This window comes from Vigna umbellata, chromosome 2 (assembly GCF_029865625.1).
Source record: "Vigna umbellata cultivar VRB3 chromosome 2, Vumbellata_1.0, whole genome shotgun sequence".
Classification (NCBI taxonomy): Eukaryota; Viridiplantae; Streptophyta; class Magnoliopsida; order Fabales; family Fabaceae; genus Vigna; species Vigna umbellata.
The window spans coordinates 27,622,107-27,634,206 of NC_142166.1; positions in this window are offsets into that span (position 1 = coordinate 27,622,107).

Here is a 12,100-nt window from a genome sequence, read left to right on the forward strand (position 1 = left end):
CACTTCGTCCACCTCGTCAACTTCATCCACTTCCTCCACTTCGTCCATTTCGTCCACTTCGTCCACTTCGTCAAATTCCTCAACTTCGTCAACTTCCTCAACTTCGTCCAGTTGGTCAACTTCCTCCACTTCCCCAACTTCCTCCACTTCCTCTTCGTCCACATCGTCCACTTCCTCCACTTCCTCCACTTCGTCAACTTCGCCCACTTCGTCCAGTTTGTCAACTTTGCCAACTTCGTCCACTTCATCCACTTCCTCCCATTCGTCCACTTCGTCCACTTCGTCCACTTCGTCAACTTTGTCAAATTCGTCAACTTCGTCGACTTCGTCAACTTCCTCCACTTCCTCAACTTCCTCCACTTCCTCCACTTCTTCTTCCTCTTCATCCACTTGCCATACTTCCTCCACTTCCACCACTTCCTCCACTTCCTCCACCTTCTCCACTTCGTCCACATCGTCAACTTCGTCAAGTTCGTCCACTTCGTTCATTTCGTCCACTTCTTCTTCCACTTCTTCCACTTCGTCAACCTCCTCCACTTCCTCCTCGACTTCCTCTAGTTCGTCCACCTCCTTCACTTCGTCCGTTTCGTCCACTTTGTCCACTTCGTGCACTTCGACCACTTCCTCCATGTCGTCGACTTCGTAACCTTCGTCCACATCCTCAACTTCGTCAAATTCGTCAACTTCTTCCACTTCGTCAATTTCCTCTACTTCCTCCACATCTTCCACTTCCTTCTCTTATTCTTCCCCTTCGTCCACTTCGTCCATAGCGACCACATCCTCCACTTCCTCCACTTCCACCACTTCCTCCACTTCCTCTCCTTCCTCCAGTTCCTCCACTTCCTCCACTTTCTCAACTTCGTCCACTTCGTCAACTTCGTCCAGATCGTCAACTTCGTCCATTTCGTACACTTCGTCAAGTTCGTCAACTTCTTCCACTTCGTCAACCTCCTCCACTTGCTCCATTTCCTCCCCGTATTCCACTTCCTCCAGTCATTCTTCCACTTCGTCCACATCCTCCACTTCCTCCACTTCCTATACTTCCTCCACTTCGTCCACTTCCTCCACTTCGTCCACCTCGTCCACTTCCTCCACTTTCTCCACTTCCTCCACTTCCTCCAGTTCGTCCACTTCGTCCACTTCGTCCACTTCGTCCACTTCGTCAACTTCGTCCACTTCGTCGATTTCGTCCAGGACTTCCTCCTCTACTTCCTCCACTTCGTCCACTTCCTCCACTTCGTCCGTTTCGTCCACTTCGTCCACTTCATACACTTCGTCCACTTCCTCCACTTCATCCACTTCGTAACCTTCGTCCACATTGTCGACTTCATCCACGTCGTCTACTTCGTCAAGTTCGTCAACTTCTTCCACTTCGTCAACTTCCTCCACTTCGTCTACTTCCTCCAATTATTCTTGCACTTCGTCCACTTCGTCCACTTCATTCACTTCGTCTACTTCGTCCACTTCCTTCACTTCCTTCACTTCCTCCACTTCCTCCACTTCGTCCACTTCGTCCACATCGTCAACTTCGTCCACTTCGTCCACATCGTCAACTTCGTCCACTTCGTCCATTTCGTCCACTTCTTCTTCCACTTCTTCCACTTTGTCAACTTCGTCCACTTCCTCCACTTCCTCCTCTACTTCTTCCACTTCCTCCACTTCCTCCACTTCGTCCACTTCCTCCACTTCGTCTACTTCGTACACTTTGTCCACTTTGTCAACTTCATCCACATCGTCAACTTCGTCCATTTCGTACACTTCGTCAAGTTCGTCAACTTTTTCCACTTCGTCAACTTCCTCCACTTGCTCCACTTCCTCCCCGTATTCCACTTCCTCCAGTTATTCTTCCACTTCGTCCACTTCGTCGACATCCTCTACTTCCTCCACTTCCTCCACTTCCTCCAGTTCGACAACTTCGTCCACTTTGTCAACTTCGCCAACTTCCTCCACTTCGTCCACTTCGTCCAGTTCATCCACTTCGTCCACTTCGTCCACTTAGTCCACTTCGTCCACCTCGTCAACTTCGTCCACTTCCTCCACTTCGTCCATTTCGTCCACTCCGTCCACTTCGTCCTCTTCATCAAATTCCTCAACTTCGTCAACTTCCTTAACTTCGTCCACTTGGTCAACTTCCTCCACTTCCCCAACTTCCTCCACTTCCTCTTCGTCCACATCGTCCACTTCACCCACTTCTTCCACTTCCTCCACTTCCTCCAGTTCCTCTACTTCCTCCACTTCCTCCACTTCGTCAACTTCGCCCACTTCGTCCAGTTTGTCAACTTTGCCAACTTCGTCCACTTCATTCACTTCCTCCCCTTCGTCCACTTACTCCATTTCCTCCACTTCGTCAACTTCGTCCACTTCGTTCACTTCGTCCACTTCGTCCACTTCGTCAAATTCGTCAACTTCGTCCACTGATGAACCAATATTTTCCTCACTTCACTTAGTTTAATGTGCTAGAATTAGTCGGGGAATTATGCTTAAACGTCCGGTATTTTCCTGTTTTTCCTAATTGTGCTTAATTTGATCGGAAATTCTTATTTTAACTAATTTGAATTATCTGAGCTTATTATTTTGCATTATTAATTATGGGAAAATTTTGGATAACTTTTTGGGACATTAGAAAGCTAAATGAGAAATGGAAATTGAGCCAATGCATCTTAGCCATTTTTATTTTCGCTGGCTGCCGCGTGAATGTTGTGTCAACTTGTGTGTCTTCGTTTGAGTTCAATTCTTATCCGTTTTCCATGCAATTTTTTTTCATAGTTTCGTCTGGATGTCTATTTTAACGTATAGTTTTTACTTTGTTCAAATTCGTTCTGTGCTGTTCCCAGTATTTATTTTACTCTCATATGTCAGTCCAGTAATTACTGTTTGAGTGATTTCTAATCTGTTGCATTGTTTGCTTGCTGTTTAGTAATTGTGGTGGCTGGAATTGATCATTGGACAGTGCTAAAACCTCCCAACACTCTTAAACAAGGAATCCAACAGCTTGGGAGGCACTCACGGCCTCCACATCTCATAATTGTGCTTTAAGAGGAAAAAGTGCAAGCTGCCACATTGGAGAATTTTTCTTTGGAAAATTAAATGTGTGAGTCCGTGAAGCTGGAAGGAATGAGGGGGCCACCACTCACATTATTTTACATTGGCTTAGTAAAGCTCACGGGAAGGAGGTAGCAGGCAGGAGAGGAAATTCATTCTTTTGGCTTAGGAAAAAGTGTAGCTGATTTAATTTGGAGAAGCTTAAAGGGGTGTGACGGCTGGAAGAAGTGAAGACGCTGATCCACTTTTCTTTTTGGAAGCACACGTTTATTCCAGCAGCACTTTTGGAGCATCCAGCACGTGAATGAAAGGGGCTTCATTTAGTGAAAAGAAAGAAACCACATGGGCCCATAGAAGACAACACGGAGAGGTGCACACACAGATTAAGAGGTGCACGGCCGGGACACGCTGGCAGCAGGCTGAAGTAAGCTTCATCACGGCCCAAAGGAGTCCAGCAAGCCTTCAATTCCAGATCCAGCAGCGAGAAGTGGAGTGGCTTTCATTCGGAGATGTTCTTCCAGCAGCAGCAACACGGCCCAAAGCACACAGCAGCAGCCTTGTGTCCAGCCGAGAAGCGTTCCAGTAGCTTGGGAGTCAGCACGTTGGGCTTCATTTTCCAGCAGCCTCCATGGCCCAGCAGCAAGAATGGGAGGTGCACAACACAGCAATAAACGGACACACTCTTTTGGGCTGGAGCTGCAGGACCACGGAGGATGCTTTTTGCTGTGAATGAGGTGACCTAGTAACTGAAAACGGAGGGGGGAGCACTGTTACATTAGATTATCTTTCACTGAAAAAAAAAACACACGGACATTGGGAGATGGAAGGTTACGGCTGAATAGAGAGCTCCAAGCAGGAGATGGCACATTGAAGGCGCTAGTTTCGTTTTCAATTAAGAAGCACACGATGTTAGGGAAAAGCTCCACGTTAATTTAATTTTGCTGATTTACTCATTGCCCTTTTAAATTAGTTCATGCATTTTTTTTACTTTGAAGTTTTCAGTCTATCAATGAATGTGCAGCGTTGGTGTGCAAGGTGATTCATAAATGAAGTTTTGATTTTTATTCCAGCAACGAGAAATGAGTGCTTCTTTCTTTAGACAATAGGATCACGGTGATTGATTAAGTTTGAAAACTGCTTTCCATTTCGTCCAGCAGCTGCACATCCACGAGAACTACATGGTGATGATTCATGGAGAAAGGGGTCTCTCGGGTTTTTTTTTTTTTCCAGCAGTAAGCACACAGTGATTTTAATTTGAGAAGTTCACACACTTTTTCTTGAAGTTTTATTCTAGTTGCATGGAGTTTCTTGTGCCTTTCACTTATTAGCATGTTGCATTTCTTTTTATTCCCGCTGCCATGATAATGTTTTCTAATTTATTTTCTTTGTACTTTTTCGTAGCACTTCATTTATTAGGTCTCATTTTCTTATTCCAATTCCTGCTGCTTGTGAAGTTGCTCTATGCATTAAATTGGTTAACGGAATCTTGCATTTAATTTCATTCCAAGCTGCAACGTGTTCTTCACTTTCTAGTTTAATCGTTGTAGTTAAATACAATACCATGTATTTCTTTATTATCTGCTGAATTTTAATTAGTTCGCACATCTCGTTGTACGACCGTTCGGTCTTCATGCTTTGCCGATTTATTTTAATGTTTTCAATTATGTTCGATCGTGTTTAATTCCTAGTTTTAATTTAGTTCTTTTGTAATCACAAAAACACTTTCAAACCCCCCCCCCCCACTACGTGTTTGATCTGAGACTGAACCAAAATTGGTCCTTGAGAGACGACCTAGGAGTCACTTCCTAGTACTATACTGCATTCTTTTATGCACAACTTTTGTTGGGAGGTGCGACCCTCTCATCAAAATGGCGCCGCTGCCGGGGACCAACGGTTCGGTCTTAGGTTTTTGTTGTGTTTGTGTGTGTTGTGTTTTGTCTTGTATTGTGATGTGATGTGATGTTCTGTTTTGTGTGTGCGTGTTGCATGTATAAATGTGTTGTGTTTTATTTGTTTCGTGATTTTTAGTATTCTTCTTTTTCCATGTCTACCTATTTTGATTTCGTGAATACTGCTTGTTTTGCTAGTGCCTCTGATTATGATTCTCCTCCTGCATGTTACTCTGATTGTAATTCATATTCTGCTGATTTCTATGTTGAGAACAATATGACTCATCCTCTAATTTCTGAGAGTGCTCTTTGTGAGCCGGTTTCACTTAAGGAGGATGATCTTCATTGCGATCTCACCCCTGGACTGATACATTTGCTGCCTAAGTTTCATGGTTTTGCAGGAGAATGCCCACACAGACATTTGGAGGAGCTCCACATCATGTGCTCTTCAATGAAGCCTCCAGATGTCCCTCTTGATTACATTTTCTTGAGCGCATTTCCGCATTCATTACAAGGAGCAGCTAAGGATTGGAAAGACTCTCTTCCTCTAAGATCCGTTACCGATTGGGGATATCTTGAGCATCAGTTTCTGAGCAAATTTTCCCCTGTGCAATATGCTTACAGCAACGGTCTTGGATGGAATGACCCTACCTTGGGATGGTATGATGCTCCACAGCATCAATATCAAGAACCACCATTCCAGAGTACTTTTATGCCTCCACCAGTCCAGCAATACGAGAGTCAGCAGTATAGTGCTCCTGCCGAAATAGCTCCTCAGCCTTCTACTTCTGAGCCTACATTGAAGGAGTTGTTGGAGCAGATGACCATGCAGAACCTTCAGTTTCGGCAAGAGAACATGCAGTTCCAGCAAGAAATAGGAGCTGCCATTCAGAGTATGACTGATCAGATAGGGCAGATGGCCACTCAACTCACTAAGGAACAGTCTCAAGATTCAGAGTTACCATTTCAGACTGTTCAGATTCCAGATGATGATGATAGTGGCATCAACATAGAAGATGGGGAGAAGAGTCATGAACTTACTATTGTGCCATCTACTTTCCCATCATACTATGTCCCTACTCTTGCACCTGAGGAGAGTGATGAGTATTTTGAGGAGCAGGCAGAAATAAGCAATAACCCTGAACCAGGTAGACCACCTTCATCTTCCCACACTTTTGCAATCTTCAAGGAAGAGGAGGTAAGCATACCTCAATTTGATTATGTTGATGATTATGTGGTTGAGAGGTATACTGATGATTATATTGTTGTTGAGTCTGATTTTAATTTCCCCTCTATGCATGATGAGAACCAATTTTTGCTGTCGCATCCGAATGTTTATTCTCCATGCATTGAACATGAATCTGAGTCTGCAGTTGATATTGCTTGTGATTTTGAAATTGATTCATGTTCTGAGGATGTATCTGAGGTTCAGTCTGATAAATTGGGATTGGGTGTTATACCTCTGCATGCCATTTCTTTGGAGCCACATTGCACTAACCATGTTGCAGGAGGTACACAGGAATTTGACCAACATGCACCCACAGTGGAAAATAAAGGTGCTAACACTGACAAAAGCTTCAAGATCAATAGGCACTAGCTGAACCTGCTCATCGACAATCTTTGCTTCTTAGATCCAGCTGTGGATGATATCTCCCTGCTAGATCAAATCTGGAGGATGAAGCAATTCTTCCTCAAAACTTCCTGGCTGGATCCAATGGCGGAAGACATCCCCCTGCAAGTCCAAAATTGGCAACTGCCACCATGATCAGGGGAGTTTTCTTTCTCTCTTCTCCCCTTTTCCTCACTTTTATTGCACTTTGTCGATATCTGATGACTGTTCTGATTGTTTGATCTGCTGATTGTGACACATTGAGGACACTGTGTAGTTTAAGTGTGGTCTATTGGGGGAGATTTTTATTTGTCTTTGTTAGTTTTTGTTTTCTTGGTTAAATTTTTTCTTTTCTAGGTTATTTTTGTCGTGTCTTGTGTACAGTTTTACATGTTTCTCTTGATTTCTGGACTTTGTTTAGGTTGTAGATGTGTCTTTCACTTCATTGATACTCTGATTTGTTTGAAATCCTTGCTTTTCTTTGCTTGGGAAGATGGTTATGATTTTTGAGAGTTGAATTGATTGTGACAGAATTACCCTGTGTGAGATTTGAGCCACTTTATGTTCTTTCTTGTGTGTGATATGTCTCTTGATTGCTTGCGCATATGCCTTCGCTTGACTCTTTTTGATGATTCTTGATTGATATGCATGTTTGGAAGTGATAAAGGCAATTTTGTTCTTGAGCCTCTCTAGCCAAATAAGCTTACCTTGTTTTGATCCTTTGATAACCCCTTTTGAGCCTATACTTTCCCCTATTTCTTTGTTTTGAAGCTCATACACTAGCCCTAAGTGAAAAACCATGATTACCTTAACCTTAGGGAATTTTGGAGCTTTGGAAGTGTTTTGGGAACAAGTGTGGTCTCTTAGGGGTTTCTGATGAGTTGGCTAGTTGGTTCCTCTTCTTGTTTTGTTTTGGTAAATATGTGTGTATCTTGTCTTTTACAGTTTTGTTTTGAAAAGAGAAGAAAAGAAAAGAGACAGGATGAAAAAAAAGAGAGCAGAAAAACAGTAAAAAAATGAAAAAAAAATTGTGAATAATTGTGAATAATGGAGTCAAGAAGAGGACGGAAGTAGAGGTTGTGGGTGTGTTTGAATGTGTTTACACTTGTTCCCCATTGCTCCTCTGTTCCTTATGGTTTGTAGCTTCTTATCCAGATATATCTTCCCTTGTCCTTTGCCCCATTACAACCATGAAAAGACCTTTTGATTTGAACATGCGTATGTGCTTGAGTTTTGATATTAGAGGCTTGCCAAGTCTGTTGTTGTTTGCTTTCTTGAGTGCATTGAGTTGAAATTCTTCACCTTATACACTTGAGAGAAACACTGATAGTGCATCTGTGAGGTTTTGTTACTTTTGATTCACCTCTTGAACTGATTGATCATTTTGCCATGTTTTGAATTGCTTGGATGATTTCATGAGTATCTGCTTTCTTTGATTTTGTGTTGGATATTATCTACTTCCTTTCTTGGTCCAGATTCCTTGAGAACTGTGTAATTCTGTTTCTGTCATTGTTAATCTTTGTTTTGTGTTTGCTGAATTGTGTCACTTCCCTGGATGTCCTCTGAACTATTCCTTGATTTGCGTCTTGATTTTGCCCAGGAGTGCAAAAGACTAAGTGTGGTCTATTTTGATGAACCAATATTTTCCTCACTTCACTTAGTTTAATGTGCTAGAATTAGTCGGGGAATTATGCTTAAACGTCCGGTATTTTCCTGTTTTTCCTAATTGTGCTTAATTTGATCGGAAATTCTTATTTTAACTAATTTGAATTATCTGAGCTTATTATTTTGCATTATTAATTATGGGAAAATTTTGGATAACTTTTTGGGACATTAGAAAGCTAAATGAGAAATGGAAATTGAGCCAATGCATCTTAGCCATTTTTATTTTCGTTGGCTGCCGCGTGAATGTTGTGTCAACTTGTGTGTCTTCGTTTGAGTTCAATTCTTATCCGTTTTCCATGCAATTTTTTTTCATAGTTTCGTCTGGATGTCTATTTTAACGTATAGTTTTTACTTTGTTCAAATTCGTTCTGTGCTGTTCCCAGTATTTATTTTACTCTCATATGTCAGTCCAGTAATTACTGTTTGAGTGATTTCTAATCTGTTGCATTGTTTGCTTGCTGTTTAGTAATTGTGGTGGCTGGAATTGATCATTGGACAGTGCTAAAACCTCCCAACACTCTTAAACAAGGAATCCAACAGCTTGGGAGGCACTCACGGCCTCCACATCTCATAATTGTGCTTTAAGAGGAAAAAGTGCAAGCTGCCACATTGGAGAATTTTTCTTTGGAAAATTAAATGTGTGAGTCCGTGAAGCTGGAAGGAATGAGGGGGCCACCACTCACATTATTTTACATTGGCTTAGTAAAGCTCACGGGAAGGAGGTAGCAGGCAGGAGAGGAAATTCATTCTTTTGGCTTAGGAAAAAGTGTAGCTGATTTAATTTGGAGAAGCTTAAAGGGGTGTGACGGCTGGAAGAAGTGAAGACGCTGATCCACTTTTCTTTTTGGAAGCACACGTTTATTCCAGCAGCACTTTTGGAGCATCCAGCACGTGAATGAAAGGGGCTTCATTTAGTGAAAAGAAAGAAACCACATGGGCCCATAGAAGACAACACGGAGAGGTGCACACACAGATTAAGAGGTGCACGGCCGGGACACGCTGGCAGCAGGCTGAAGTAAGCTTCATCACGGCCCAAAGGAGTCCAGCAAGCCTTCAATTCCAGATCTCAGCGAGAAGTGGAGTGGCTTTCATTCGGAGATGTTCTTCCAGCAGCAGCAACACGGCCCAAAGCACACAGTAGCAGCCTTGTGTCCAGCCGAGAAGCGTTCCAGTAGCTTGGGAGTCAGCACGTTGGGCTTCATTTTCCAGCAGCCTCCATGGCCCAGCAGCAAGAATGGGAGGTGCACAACACAGCAATAAACGGACACACTCTTTTGGGCTGGAGCTGCAGGACCACGGAGGATGCTTTTTGCTGTGAATGAGGTGACCTAGTAACTGAAAACGGAGGGGGGAGCACTGTTACATTAGATTATCTTTCACTGAAAAGAAAAAAAACACACGGACATTGGGAGATGGAAGGTTACGGCTGAATAGAGAGCTCCAAGCAGGAGATGGCACATTGAAGGCGCTAGTTTCGTTTTCAATTAAGAAGCACACGATGTTAGGGAAAAGCTCCACGTTAATTTAATTTTGCTGATTTACTCATTGCCCTTTTAAATTAGTTCATGCATTTTTTTTACTTTGAAGTTTTCAGTCTATCAATGAATGTGCAGCGTTGGTGTGCAAGGTGATTCATAAATGAAGTTTTGATTTTTATTCCAGCAACGAGAAATGAGTGCTTCTTTCTTTAGACAATAGCATCACGGTGATTGATTAAGTTTGAAAACTGCTTTCCATTTCGTCCAGCAGCTGCACATCCACGAGAACTACATGGTGATGATTCATGGAGAAAGGGGTCTCTCGGGTTTTTTTTTTCCAGCAGTAAGCACACAGTGATTTTAATTTGAGAAGTTCACACACTTTTTCTTGAAGTTTTATTCTAGTTGCATGGAGTTTCTTGTGCCTTTCACTTATTAGCATGTTGCATTTCTTTTTATTCCCGCTGCCATGATAATGTTTTCTAATTTATTTTCTTTGTACTTTTTCGTAGCACTTCATTTATTAGGTCTCATTTTCTTATTCCAATTCCTGCTGCTTGTGAAGTTGCTCTATGCATTAAATTGGTTAACGGAATCTTGCATTTAATTTCATTCCAAGCTGCAACGTGTTCTTCACTTTCTAGTTTAATCGTTGTAGTTAAATACAATACCATGTATTTCTTTATTATCCACTTCGTCAACTTCCTCAACTTCCCCAACTTCCTCCACTTCCTCCACTTCTTCTTCCTCTTCGTCCACTTCCCATACTTCCTCCACTTCCACCACTTGCTCCACTTTCTCCACCTCCTCCACTTCGTCCACTTCGTCCACATCGTCAACTTCGTGAAGTTCGTCCACTTCGTCCATTTCGTCCACTTCTTCTTCCACTTCTTCCACTTCGTCAACCTCCTCCACTTCCTCCTCTACTTCCTCCAGTTCGTCCACTTCCTCCACTTCGTCCGTTTCGTCCACTTCGTCCACCTCGTGCACTTCGACCACTTCCTCCACTTCATCGACTTCGTAACCTTCGTCCACATCCTCAACTTCATCAAGTTCGTCAGCTTCTTCCACTTCCTCCACTTCCTCCACTTCTTCCACTTCCTTCAGTTATTCTTCACCTTCGTCCACTTCGTCCATAGCGTCCACTTCCTCCACTTCCTCCACTTCCTCTCCTTCATCCACTTCCTCCACATCGTCAACTTCGTCCACTTCGTCCATTTCATCCACTTCTTCTTCCACTTCGTCCACTTCGTCCCCTTCGTCCACTTCGTCAACTTCGTCAACTTCGTCCACTTCGTCCGCTTCCTCCACTTCCCCAACTTCCACCACTTCCTCCCCTTCCTCCACTTCCTCCACTTCTTCTACTTCCACCACTTCCTCCACTTCTTCCACTTCCTCCACTTCCTCCACTTCGTCCATTTCTTACATTTCGTCCACTTCGTCAACTTCGTCCACTTCCTCGACTTCCTCTACTTTGTCTACTTCGTCCACTTGCTCCACTTCGTCCACTTCGTCAACTTCGTCCACTTTGTCAACTTCCTCAACTTCGTCGACTTCCTCCACTTCGTCCACTTCGTCCCAATCGTCCACTTCGTGCACTTGGTCCAGTTTTTCTTGCACTCCCTCCACTCCGTCCACTTCCTCCACTTCCTCCACTTCCACTACTTCCTCCACTTCCTCCAATTCGTCCGCTTCCTCAACTTCGTCCACTGCCTCCACTTCCTCCACCTCCTCCCCTTCCTCCACCTCCTTCACTTCCTCCACTTCCTCCACTTCCTCCACTTCGTCGACTTTGTCCACTTCGTTCATTTCGTCCATTTCGTCCACTTCTTCTTCCGCTTCTACCCCTTCTTCCACTTCGTCCACTTTGTAAACTTCGTCCACTTCGTCAACTTCCTCCACTTCCTCCACTTCTTCTTCCACTTCGTCCACTTCCTCCACATCGTCCACTTCCTCTATATCCTCCACTTCGTCCACTTCGTCGACTTTGTCAACTTCATCCATTCATCCATTTCCTCCACTTCGTCCACTTCCTCCACTTCTTCCATTTCGTCCACTTCGTCAACTTCCTCCACTTCATCCACTTCCTCCACTTCCTCCACTTCCTCCACTTCCTCCACTTCGTCAACTTCATCCACTTCCTCCACTTCCTCCACTTCCTCCACTTCTTCTTCCGCTTCTACCCCTTCTTCCACTTTGTCCACTTTGTGAACTTCGTCCACTTCGTCAACTTCCTCCACTTCCTCCACTTCTTCTTCCACTTCGTCCACTTCCTCCACATCGTCCACTTCCTCTACATCCTCCACTTCGTCAACTTCGTGCACTTCGTCGACTTTGTCCACTTCCTCCACATCGTCCACTTCCTCCACTTGCTCCAATTCGTCCACTTCGTCCATTTCGTCCACTTCGTCCACTTC